The 10,454-nt window shown below is 34.6% G+C and overlaps 1 long non-coding RNA gene across 1 annotated transcript; it reads right to left on the bottom strand.

Annotated features, from left to right (window-relative positions):
* Nucleotides 1-3,325: 3,325 nt before the first annotated feature.
* On the bottom strand, nucleotides 3,326-9,771 carry LOC110706004. The gene is made up of 4 exons (XR_002508175.1): nucleotides 9,202-9,771; nucleotides 4,629-5,746; nucleotides 4,381-4,530; nucleotides 3,326-4,286 (listed from the first exon to the last, which is right to left on the bottom strand). It is a non-coding gene; the product is annotated as an uncharacterized LOC110706004 (long non-coding RNA).
* Between the last annotated feature and the right edge of the window lie 683 nt (nucleotides 9,772-10,454).

Below are 10,454 nucleotides of genomic sequence, written 5' to 3'. Positions count from 1 at the left end.
GATGCGGTCATGATACAGCACATCCCAACCCTCTACGCTTGGTCTGCGAATGGTGTACCACCGAGGTATGATCGATGGCACCGGAAAATCAGATGACAGGTCCAATCGGATGAAATGTCTGTATGACGACCCCAGAAATGCAATAACTAACTCTCTTACCGGTCTGGTGACGGTCGCATGCGAACACCAAGGGAGAACCGTGGTACATGGAAAATAAGCTCAATTATGCAAACCAAGCCCGAAATGCATGACTGCACACTTGTAAATGTTTGAAACGGTAAAGAGATCAAGTGGCGCGTCGAACCAATGATTTTGACCGCAAGGTCCTCCTCCCCACCAGATACACCGCAGAGATCTATCCAAGTCTTGTCCGTACACATGACGATAAACATCTCGATTTGAGCCAATTTCACTGTACATCAACTGACGCACTAAAGCGTAGTTGTCTTCACCCATCTGAAACACATCAGCCGCGACCTTGAATCCGCAATTACCATCTGCAACCACATCATTCCACCCGTCCAAGTATTCTATGATGATGTTAGGGATCCTGTCCTTATATGGAAACTGATCAATATCCACTCTTCCTGTTGCACATATCAATAAACACAATTAACAAGTCAGCGGTAAACTAAACAAACATTCTAAAAAGTAAATTAAAGTAAAGTACTGCACCGGTTCCGGGCATATTCACCGACGAAGAAGATTGGCTACGAGTGGATGGCGATGAACGACCACGGCCGCGACCACGACCCCGAATGTACTCAAACGCACTCTTGTTCCGCCGTGCTTATCGACCTCTAGGTCGCTCGACCCCTTTAGGTTCCTCGTGATCCAAGCATGACGTGTTGAACATGTCATGAAGTACGTGGGTAGCATCACGAATGATTGAAGGGTGACTGGAGGACACTCGGTCAAACATCGAACGAAACTGCTCCAACTCCTCCTGTTCACGGTCGACCGTCTGTGGAGCAGCATGCTCTCAATAACGAGCGTCCGCCAGAATAGATGAACCTGATCAACATGTAACGACGCCCTATCTTGGGTAATTACGCGATGAATGGTGCATGCACAAGCTAGTCCATGAGTCACTGATATAGCACATCCGCACCGAATAGCCACTTCATCACCAACTCCTTCATCCTGTTGTGCTCGCTCAGAATCAACCCCAAGCAGTAGTGTGACACACGACTATGGAGAATCTTAAATATGAAATGGTAATACATCATACCATGTCGCCGTCTAGAGTCCTCGAGAGAGTTCTTGATGCTGTTCTTCTGAGTATCAATAGCCTTGTTTATTCTCTCGAACAGTGTATCCAGAGCAGAGGTGGAAGAATCAATCCAGTCCTTCAAAGCTCTATGAGCGCTCTCAACTCTACATGTTGTAGTGTTTCCAAAATGAAGAACTTGGTTTGTCCAATATTTGACAAACTTTTCCCTGTGAGGTATCCACTGCTGCATCACATAGTTTACCACTGCCGGACATCATTGGTATGCATCCTTGAAGTTATCGAAGGCTTAATCGTACTCTGCCTCTGTGGTAGCTTGCAGGATCTTCCGCCACTTACCATTTACCAATCTCTCTGCTGAATCTAAATTCTTGTTGAAAAAGTTGTAGGCTTTGACTTTCACACAGTTGTTGATGTGCCATGTGCACAGTAAATGCTTCGATTCTGGAAACAGCTCTGCTATAGGGGCAAAGAGACCTCCCTCACAATCACTAACGATGGCTTATGGCTGAACATTAGGCCGATGTAGTTTCTCAACTTCTCCAACACCCAATAATAACTCGCAGCCGTCTCATCCTTGATGACTGCATAACCAATCAGAAAGTTCTAGTTCGTTGGAGCCATCCCAATCATCTCAACCAGTGGGAACTTGTACTTGTTTGTCTTTGTATGTTGAATCGATAAAAATCACAGATGGCTAAGACTTGATCATATCAGCACAATCAGGATGCATAAGGAATAAATGAGTCACCTCCAATGTCTCTTCATCAGAATTAAACCAGAACAGGTAACCACGTCCTTGTGCCTGGTGTAGAAGCTGTTGTATAGGGTTCCTTCCCTTCGACCGTTCAAACCTCAGTTTTTGTCTGACATTGTAGATGTGTCTTCGGTTTGGCTGGGCTTCAGGAAATTTCTCTAACACAGATGCTAATATTTTAGCAGGCTTCACTTGAGCATCACTCATTTCTCGGATAACTAGTTTTGCAGCAGGACTTAGGCCGCTTAACTGTCGATGACCCACTTCATATACTATCATCTCATGGTTACGATACCCCCATTTAGAGTAACCCTTCACTTCCCAACCGTCACGACTTTGGTGTTGTCGAACTTTTACTCTAAACTCACACCCACAACCTTTCCGCTTTGTATCAAACCGAATCGCTGTACTGAAATCTCGTTCCTCCTTTTTGCGTTAACGATCGCATCTCACAATGCGATCCGTTCTACCATCCTGTTGAGATTTATGAGTTTCTACTACTAAACAAAAACTAGATCTAATTGCAACCTGTTTTGCCCAATCAATCGCTTGTTGAGCATCTTCGAAGGGACCATCATGTACAAAAATCCCATTGTAATCATTTCCGTCTCCACCAAATCCTGCAACAATGACATATTATTATTAAATACATATAATTATATAAATATTAAATTAATACATTTAACACATAAGTAATTTCTAAATTTTTTATTTGTAAATTTCATTTCTATATTTAACACATAATACATTTAATTTTTAAATTTACACATAGTTAACAAAATTCACACATAATTATGTATCTAAGTATTCATACACATACAAAATTAAAACATAATTTTATTTTTATTTTGAAATTATTAACACATATTTAATTTACACATACAAAATTAAAACATAATTTTAATAACACATATTTAAAATATTTGTTTTTTTTTTTTTTGAAATTATTAACACATATTTAAATCATAAATTTACCCATACAAAATTAAAATATAATTTTTTTTTTGGAATTATTATTAACACATATTTAATTTCAAAGTTATCAAAGTTAAAAAACCAAAAAAAATAAAAAAAAACTTTAATAAACTTAAAATAAAATAAAAAAATTACGAATTGTGGCGATGGCGTTTGGCCAGGACGCCGCCACGGTGGCGGCGGTCAGGCCAAACGCCATCGCCACAATTCGTAATTGTTTACCGCAAAGTACCTCGTTTTCCGACGACGATGACGGCTCTCCGGTGTCCCTCGGCGATCTAGTCCTGCTCCACATTTTTCGTGAGAGAGAATTTTCTGTTGGATAAAAATTATAAAAAGGGCAAAAGCGTCAAAGTAAAAATAATTGTGAATTTTATGTAGAGATTTGTGGGCGATGTTTAGCAGTTGACTAAATCTAGGGGGTAGCTCGAGAAAGTCATCAGCATAGACTTGTCCGCTTGAGCAGACACCCCTTCAGGTGATGATGATAACAACTTCGAAGGAGCCAATACTAAATTCTCTAACTAAATCCCTGGACTCTAAATTTAATAATCCTTTAGTTCTTTTTTTTTTTTTTTTTCCTTTTTTTTGAGTAAATCTTTTAATTCTTTGATGCCATCTCTCCAATCCGTAAAAACTCACACAAATCACCAACACTCATCAAAATCAACACCAACCAAAATCAAATTCAACTTCCTCCAAAATTCATAACTTTAACAGCATCATATTCAGATAAACTATATTCTTAAACATTTTATCCAATTATTAAATTTATCAACATCAAAATTGTCAAAAAGGAAATCTTCATTTTATCTTCAATATAAATACTCCCTCTCAAAGTTTGACCTTCTAAATATATGATTAAAGTAGTAAAAAAAAAACTGCTATTATGAAATATTATACTAATATAACAACTATTTTTAGTAAATATTGCACAAAATATAAAACAGATGGCAGTACTATATTATAAGTTACAGACTAATGTTTACATGTAGGACTTTTGATTACTTGAATTGAACAAGCGACTGATGCCCTTGGTAAATTCTGTAATGTGCTTTCAAGTGTCGTTTGATCTACATATGAATGTTGAGAAGCTGCGCGGAATATGACCAATTCTTTCAAAACTAATGCATGCCTCAACAAAAACTTGATCAAATATATCTCTCGTTCTACCCCAAAGAATCTCTTTTAAGATTGATTCTGCAACAAGAAGGAATAATTGATAAGAGTTGTTTGTAAAAACTCGCGTTCCAACTCCAGTAACTCTCTTGTAATATAGAAAGCATTGTTTTCAATTTCAAAAGATGGTGATTCAATCAATCCCTGAAAAAGAGACAGCAATCAAAGCAATATTGTTACACCATTGCATACATTCATTACATGCATGTAAAAGTATACCAAGTACAAAAACACTGACCTGTGGAAAAACCAGTGTTTCTAAGACTAGCGAACGATTCAGAAACGGCAACAATTTATCCCAATACGTCATATAATATTGACTCAACTCTAGATGATTCAAGCTACGAAACGCAGGCAGTTGATCCTTTAACTCCACAACGCTCAGACCCTTCAACCATAACAAGCAGCCAATTAAATTCACATTTTAGAAGATACAATTGTATTTTAAATGTAGAAGGGAAAGAAAATTTAGAATTTGAAACAAACCTCAACAATTGAGCCAGACAAAGATAATTTCTGAACATAGACATGGGTCTAATGAGGTTAAGTATTTGCTGAACGGATTCTTCCTTTGTAACATTCATCAAATTATTTCCAAGGTCAATACTTGCTTCCGCAAAAGAGCCCATCTTTGGGATAGAATAAGATAATGCTAGATTATCCCAGTAATTCAAATACTCCAGGTTAGGAGTATGAATAGCATAATGTCACTGTTATCATAGTCATATGTATCACTATGGTATATTTTTAAATACAATAGGTGAAGAGATATTTGCAATATGGATATGGTTATATGAGGCTACCACGGTGAGATCTTCAAGTACAGGGCAGCTAGCAACTAGCCTAGGCACAAAGTCATCCTCGGAAATGAAAGAAACACAGAGGTGAAGTAACTTCAAGTTAGGAAGACGAAATGATGGCATGATGTAAGCTAGATCAAGACAGAGGTTGACATCGATCTTCAACACCTCTAATGTTTCACACATGAATATTGCTGCTGGTAACTGAGTTTGTTCCCTCGTGTAAATATAAAGGTCAAGCTCCCTGAGGCCGATACAGGTTAATGGATAAGTAATCCACGCATTAATTTGCGTGGATTTCAAGTCTGGATAACAGATATGATTTCTTCTCATACATCTTCCCAGACAGAAACATGCTGAGCTAAAATCCTTCCCTAGATGAATTTTAAACCTGGTGAGATATTGAGACCGATGTGCTTGGATAACAGTATCCACAGATTTAAGATAAATGGGGTAACGATCAATAGAGGGATAAAAAAACAAACAGGAGTAGAAAAATTATCAAAGACGAGGCTTGAAATCCAAGGGAAAATACGCAAAATCCTCTTACAGGAGACGCGTGCAACAGCAGCATCTTTGGCAGGCAGCAAAGAGAGTATGTGAATCAACAATTCATCAGGTAAACAAGTGATTCGATCAAAAAGCCATCACTCGGATTATGCACAATATTAGTACATTGTTTCAACCACATATCCAAACTAGTAGTTGTCTTAGTAGTAAATGGTCGTTTCACGCTCAAATCCATTCAAAAGCCCCTTCTAGAATCTGATGGATTAATGAAATATTAATTTATCAGACGAGTTCCTGTTTCAACCAAATCAGAGAAAATTTTGAGCAGTTATTGAGTATTAGATAAATTCTGAGATACTAATAATTTAAATAATTCAATCCAAGCAAATCAAATTCCTGTTGAACAGCTAAGATTATTTAAGCAGCAAATGAATTTAAAGCTAATTCGTGTTGTTAAACCTTAAACAGAGTAAAATAGTGCCTTAACTATAAGATATATAATTTAATATATGAATATACCATGTTCAGCACATTTGTAGCTAGAGCTAGCAAAAATTGACACGACACGAACCGAACACGAAAAAAACAAGTTAGTGTCAAGGGTTTTCAACGTTTAATTAAACGGGTTAACACGACACGACACATGTAATTAAACAGGTTGAGTTAATGTTGAGATTCTCAACACGAAATTAACACGACCCAACCCGCCTAACATAAAAATCCAATAATTTATGAAATTATTGATAAATATATTAAATAAGACCAATATTTTTTAATTCAACACGACACGAACGGAACACGAAAAAAGCGGGTTAGTGTTAAGGGTTTTCGACATGATTAATTAATTGAGTCAACACGACACGACACGTTTATAAAATAGGTCGGGTTAGTGTTGCTCTTCCCCAACCCGTTTAATTTCCTACACGAAAACGAAAACGACACGACACAATTGCCAGGTCTATTTGTAGCAATTGAAATTTTGCGTTCATTATCATCAATTGGAAAACAAAGCTTTAGAGGTGATTAATTGTTGGGATAATTGATTTAGAAAATTAGAATTTTAAGAGCAGCCAAGAATTCACGTATAATTTTTCATAACTTGTAATATTAAATTAATAAATTGACTCTTCTGACAATTACATTAACGAATAACGAACGTAAGAAACTATACTCTGGATTGTAAAATTGATAATCGATGTAAAAACTAAAAGAAGAGAAAAAATAAAAATTAACGCACCTCAAGGCTTATCAATTGGAGGAGGAACGCCCCAAACCACTTCAATGGGTGAAAAAGTAACAGAGGAAGAAAGTAGGAGAGATGAGAGTGAAAAGGGGGATTTTATTTTTTGAAGATTGGATTTCAATCGTTTTTGCTTAAGGTTTTGTATTTTATTTTTATTTACCCCCTTTTAATAAGTATTACACTTTGAGAGAAACATAGTTTTAGGCAATTTAATTAGTTTAAATAAAATAAGGGGTAAATGGGGTAATTGGAGAATTATAAAATTGTAAAAAAATAGTGGAGTTAATAGTTTATTTAAAAGTAATGGATGTGAGAAGAAAGTAATAATAAAAAAAAGGTGATGATGGGTTTAGATGGGAAATATAATAGGAGAAACACATAATATTAAAAATAAAATATAGCCTTTTGCCAAAAAAGGAAGTGTAACAATTACTAAACACGACAGCATTAAGTAAGTGTAACACTTATTAATATACAGATATAACATTTATTTTTATAGAAAATCCAAGTCTATTATCTAAAAAAAGGGAAAATTCTACATTATAACCCTCTAATGTTATAAAGTAATAATGGGTTTAGATGGGGAATATAAATGGAGAAACATATAACAACTATACTAATATTTAATAACAGGAAAATTTAAAGAAAATCTGAAGAGCCACGTCTCCACATTACACAAATAATGAACTTACGTGGGATTTGAACCCACATTTTTTGTGCATTTTCACAATGCTCTACCCGTTGAGCTAGTAGGCTAACGTATATAAAAACATTCAAATAAATATAAACCGTGAAATTACCTAGCAACTATTAGCACTAAAAAGCACTAGCAAAAGCCATGAAGCTTGATAATCTAAAGTTCTCTCTTAAGGGATTAAGATACACAAAACCTTACCCTAGGGATAACAAAGTGGATGTTCCCATTATATCTTTCATATGAAATGCAATGACTATCCATATTGTGCAATGAAAAACCATTAGGCTCTAAAAATGGCTAATTATGTTGCTGGTATCTAAGTCAACAGTATTATATTTTACAAGTATTCTAATGGATGCAAATCATGGAAATGAAAGTAAAGCGAGAAGCAGGGTGTATGAGAATAATATCGCCAAGGCGGCGTATGTGCTACTACTCTCTTAATTAAGCTTATAAAATTACAAGTATCTGCTTAATGCTTATTACTTCTAAATATTGTGAACATGTCAAAATAGATGCATATGCAGAGTAAAACTTCAGAATTAGTTCAAATTACACTCAGGTTGCAATTATAGTAGGTTAATTTCACGAGTCTGTTTCGTTCTTTGCCTCTTAAAGAGCATCCTCTATGAAGTTAGTTAATGTTTTTGGACGAATATTAATTACCTGCAATTTCTTGATAAGGTTTGATTAAAGTAATTAATAGAAGTGTGCATGTTCAGCTTAAGAAGCAGGGCTTGCATACATCTCTTTCAGACAGCTGGGTTAGCTCATTGAAACGATGTCATTCCCAGAACAAAGTGCAAGTCTGTAACCCCTTGTACATTCATTTTGCACCTGCAATTTTATCCTGCTTTTTTTTTTTTTTTTTTTTTTCTTTAGTTCCAGATGTTCACAATCACAATAGAAGATATCTTTTTCTGAACATGTCAAACTGCCTACTCTATCCACTACCAACATCCTAAATTATACATACTCGTACAATGGAGGAATTTTATGAACTAAGAGGAAAACAGTGGGTCTTTTTTATAGTGGGAAATTGTTGATCAATCAATTAGAGCCTTAATCCCATAAATGGGGTCGGCTAGTGGGAAATAATTGATCAGTGTGATAAAATTTTCGGCTAGTGGGAAATAGTTGATCAGTGTGATAAATTTTTTTTTTGTTTAGTGGTATTAGTATCATACTATCATACAAGTATAATCTTTTCCCACCATTTCCAGTTATTGGAAGTATTTCTCCTTATGTTCTAAACTTCTAATTATCTCTTCTAATTTCTAAATTCACCATGTTTATTCTTATATTCTTTAAATTTTTCTCCTCATCAAACATAACCCAAGCAAGTTAAATTTGAACAATTATACTACTTGTATAAATTTAGAAAGAGAAAAAAAAAAAAAAAAAAAAAAAAAAAAAAAAAAAAAATCCCTAAATTTTGCAATAACGTATACAAAGTGAAATTCAAATTAAAATTGGCGAAAACAATGGAATTCTAAGTAGATAAACAACATTAGATTGAATAACTCTATATAACGCATAATATTAAGCAAAATATCATCGAAAAATTTATCACAAACACAAAATTCGGAAATAAACAAAACTCAGAACAATTGAACACACACAAAGCATGTTTTGAAATATCATCCAATTAGAACAATCAAAACCGTAATTCAGCAAGAAAAAAGTATAAATATAACAAGAAATTGAGCCGAAAAACGTACAAAAAATTGAAAAAAAATAAAAATTGAACATCACTATGGAAAAAATTCGAAAAATATAGGAATTCAGTGATTAAATTGCGAAACTTACAGCAATTTGATGATGAATAGCGTCAATTTGATCTTCCTCTAAGTGCTTAGTCGAAATTTCAGGGTCAGAATTAGAGAGACCTGAGAAATTATGGGTGGAGAAAATGATACGGGAAAAAGGAAGAAGAACGATGAATATCAACTTAAAAAATTACGAAATTGTCATTACTAGGGTGTATTTTGCACGGTTGGATCAGATTAGAATCCATTAGATCAATGACCCTAATTTATTCTTATATATTAGAGAGAGAGTCTTTAGGAAAATTTGCCAAGTATTACTAGATATTAATGCCATTTTAAAAATTAATATTGGGAACTAAAAAATTTATGAGTTACTATTGAAAATATTTTTAAAAATTTGATTTTACTACTAGACTTCACTTAATACCATTTATGACGTCATTTTTTCCCTAAACCCACGTTTAACCCTTAGTTAACCATTTAAACAACTCAAAAAAAAAAAAAAAAAAAAAAATCCCCCCTAAACAATGGTTATTCTAGTTAACTAATCTTCTTCCTTCACCATTGCTAAACACCCTCCAAGCTTCTTGCTTTAAATTCACAATCGATCCTCCAATTACTCTAGGTGAACATGTAATTCGCCTCTAATAAATTCGTTTTCAGGGTTTTCGAATTTTAGGGCTTTTGAATTTTAGGGTTTTCAAATTTTAGAGTTAATGGATTATGATTTTGGTTGATTAACATAAGACTTTTGTATTTTTCTTTAAATTAAGTTATTAATTTATTAGCATAATATGTGATTTTTCTTTGAATTAAGCTATCAACAAATTCTAGCGTGAGATTGTAAATTGTTTTTTCGGTCCTCCTTAGTGATACCTCCCTTTTCCTTCATTAATTGTTTTACATAGCCTTTAGTTAAACAAAAAATGGTTAACCACTTAATCTAAATTTAAAAAATGAAAAAACCTAAGAGAAGACAAATATACAATTTCATTTTTTAATTTATTGATAGAAATGTAAGAATTCACCATTAATACTCTACTCTGGGTGAGTATTAATAATCTGCTGACACCTGTTATGCTCTGCAGAAATCTGATGTTCTATGCTCTACTTAGAAGCTCAAAAGAATAGGGCCTTACTCTTATATGTCGATGGTCACGCAATATGGCCATCTATTATGGGGTTTACTTTGGCAAAGCTATAGAGGTTGCCCGTCAGTATTATAAGGGTTGCTCGGTTAGTGTCATTGGGGTTATTCATTCAGTACTATAAGAGTTGCTATGTTCTTTTGCA

Source organism: Chenopodium quinoa, unplaced genomic scaffold (genome assembly GCF_001683475.1).
Source record: "Chenopodium quinoa cultivar QQ74 unplaced genomic scaffold, ASM168347v1, whole genome shotgun sequence".
NCBI classification, from domain to species: domain Eukaryota; kingdom Viridiplantae; phylum Streptophyta; class Magnoliopsida; order Caryophyllales; family Amaranthaceae; genus Chenopodium; species Chenopodium quinoa.
This window is presented reverse-complemented; position numbering and strand designations above follow the sequence as displayed.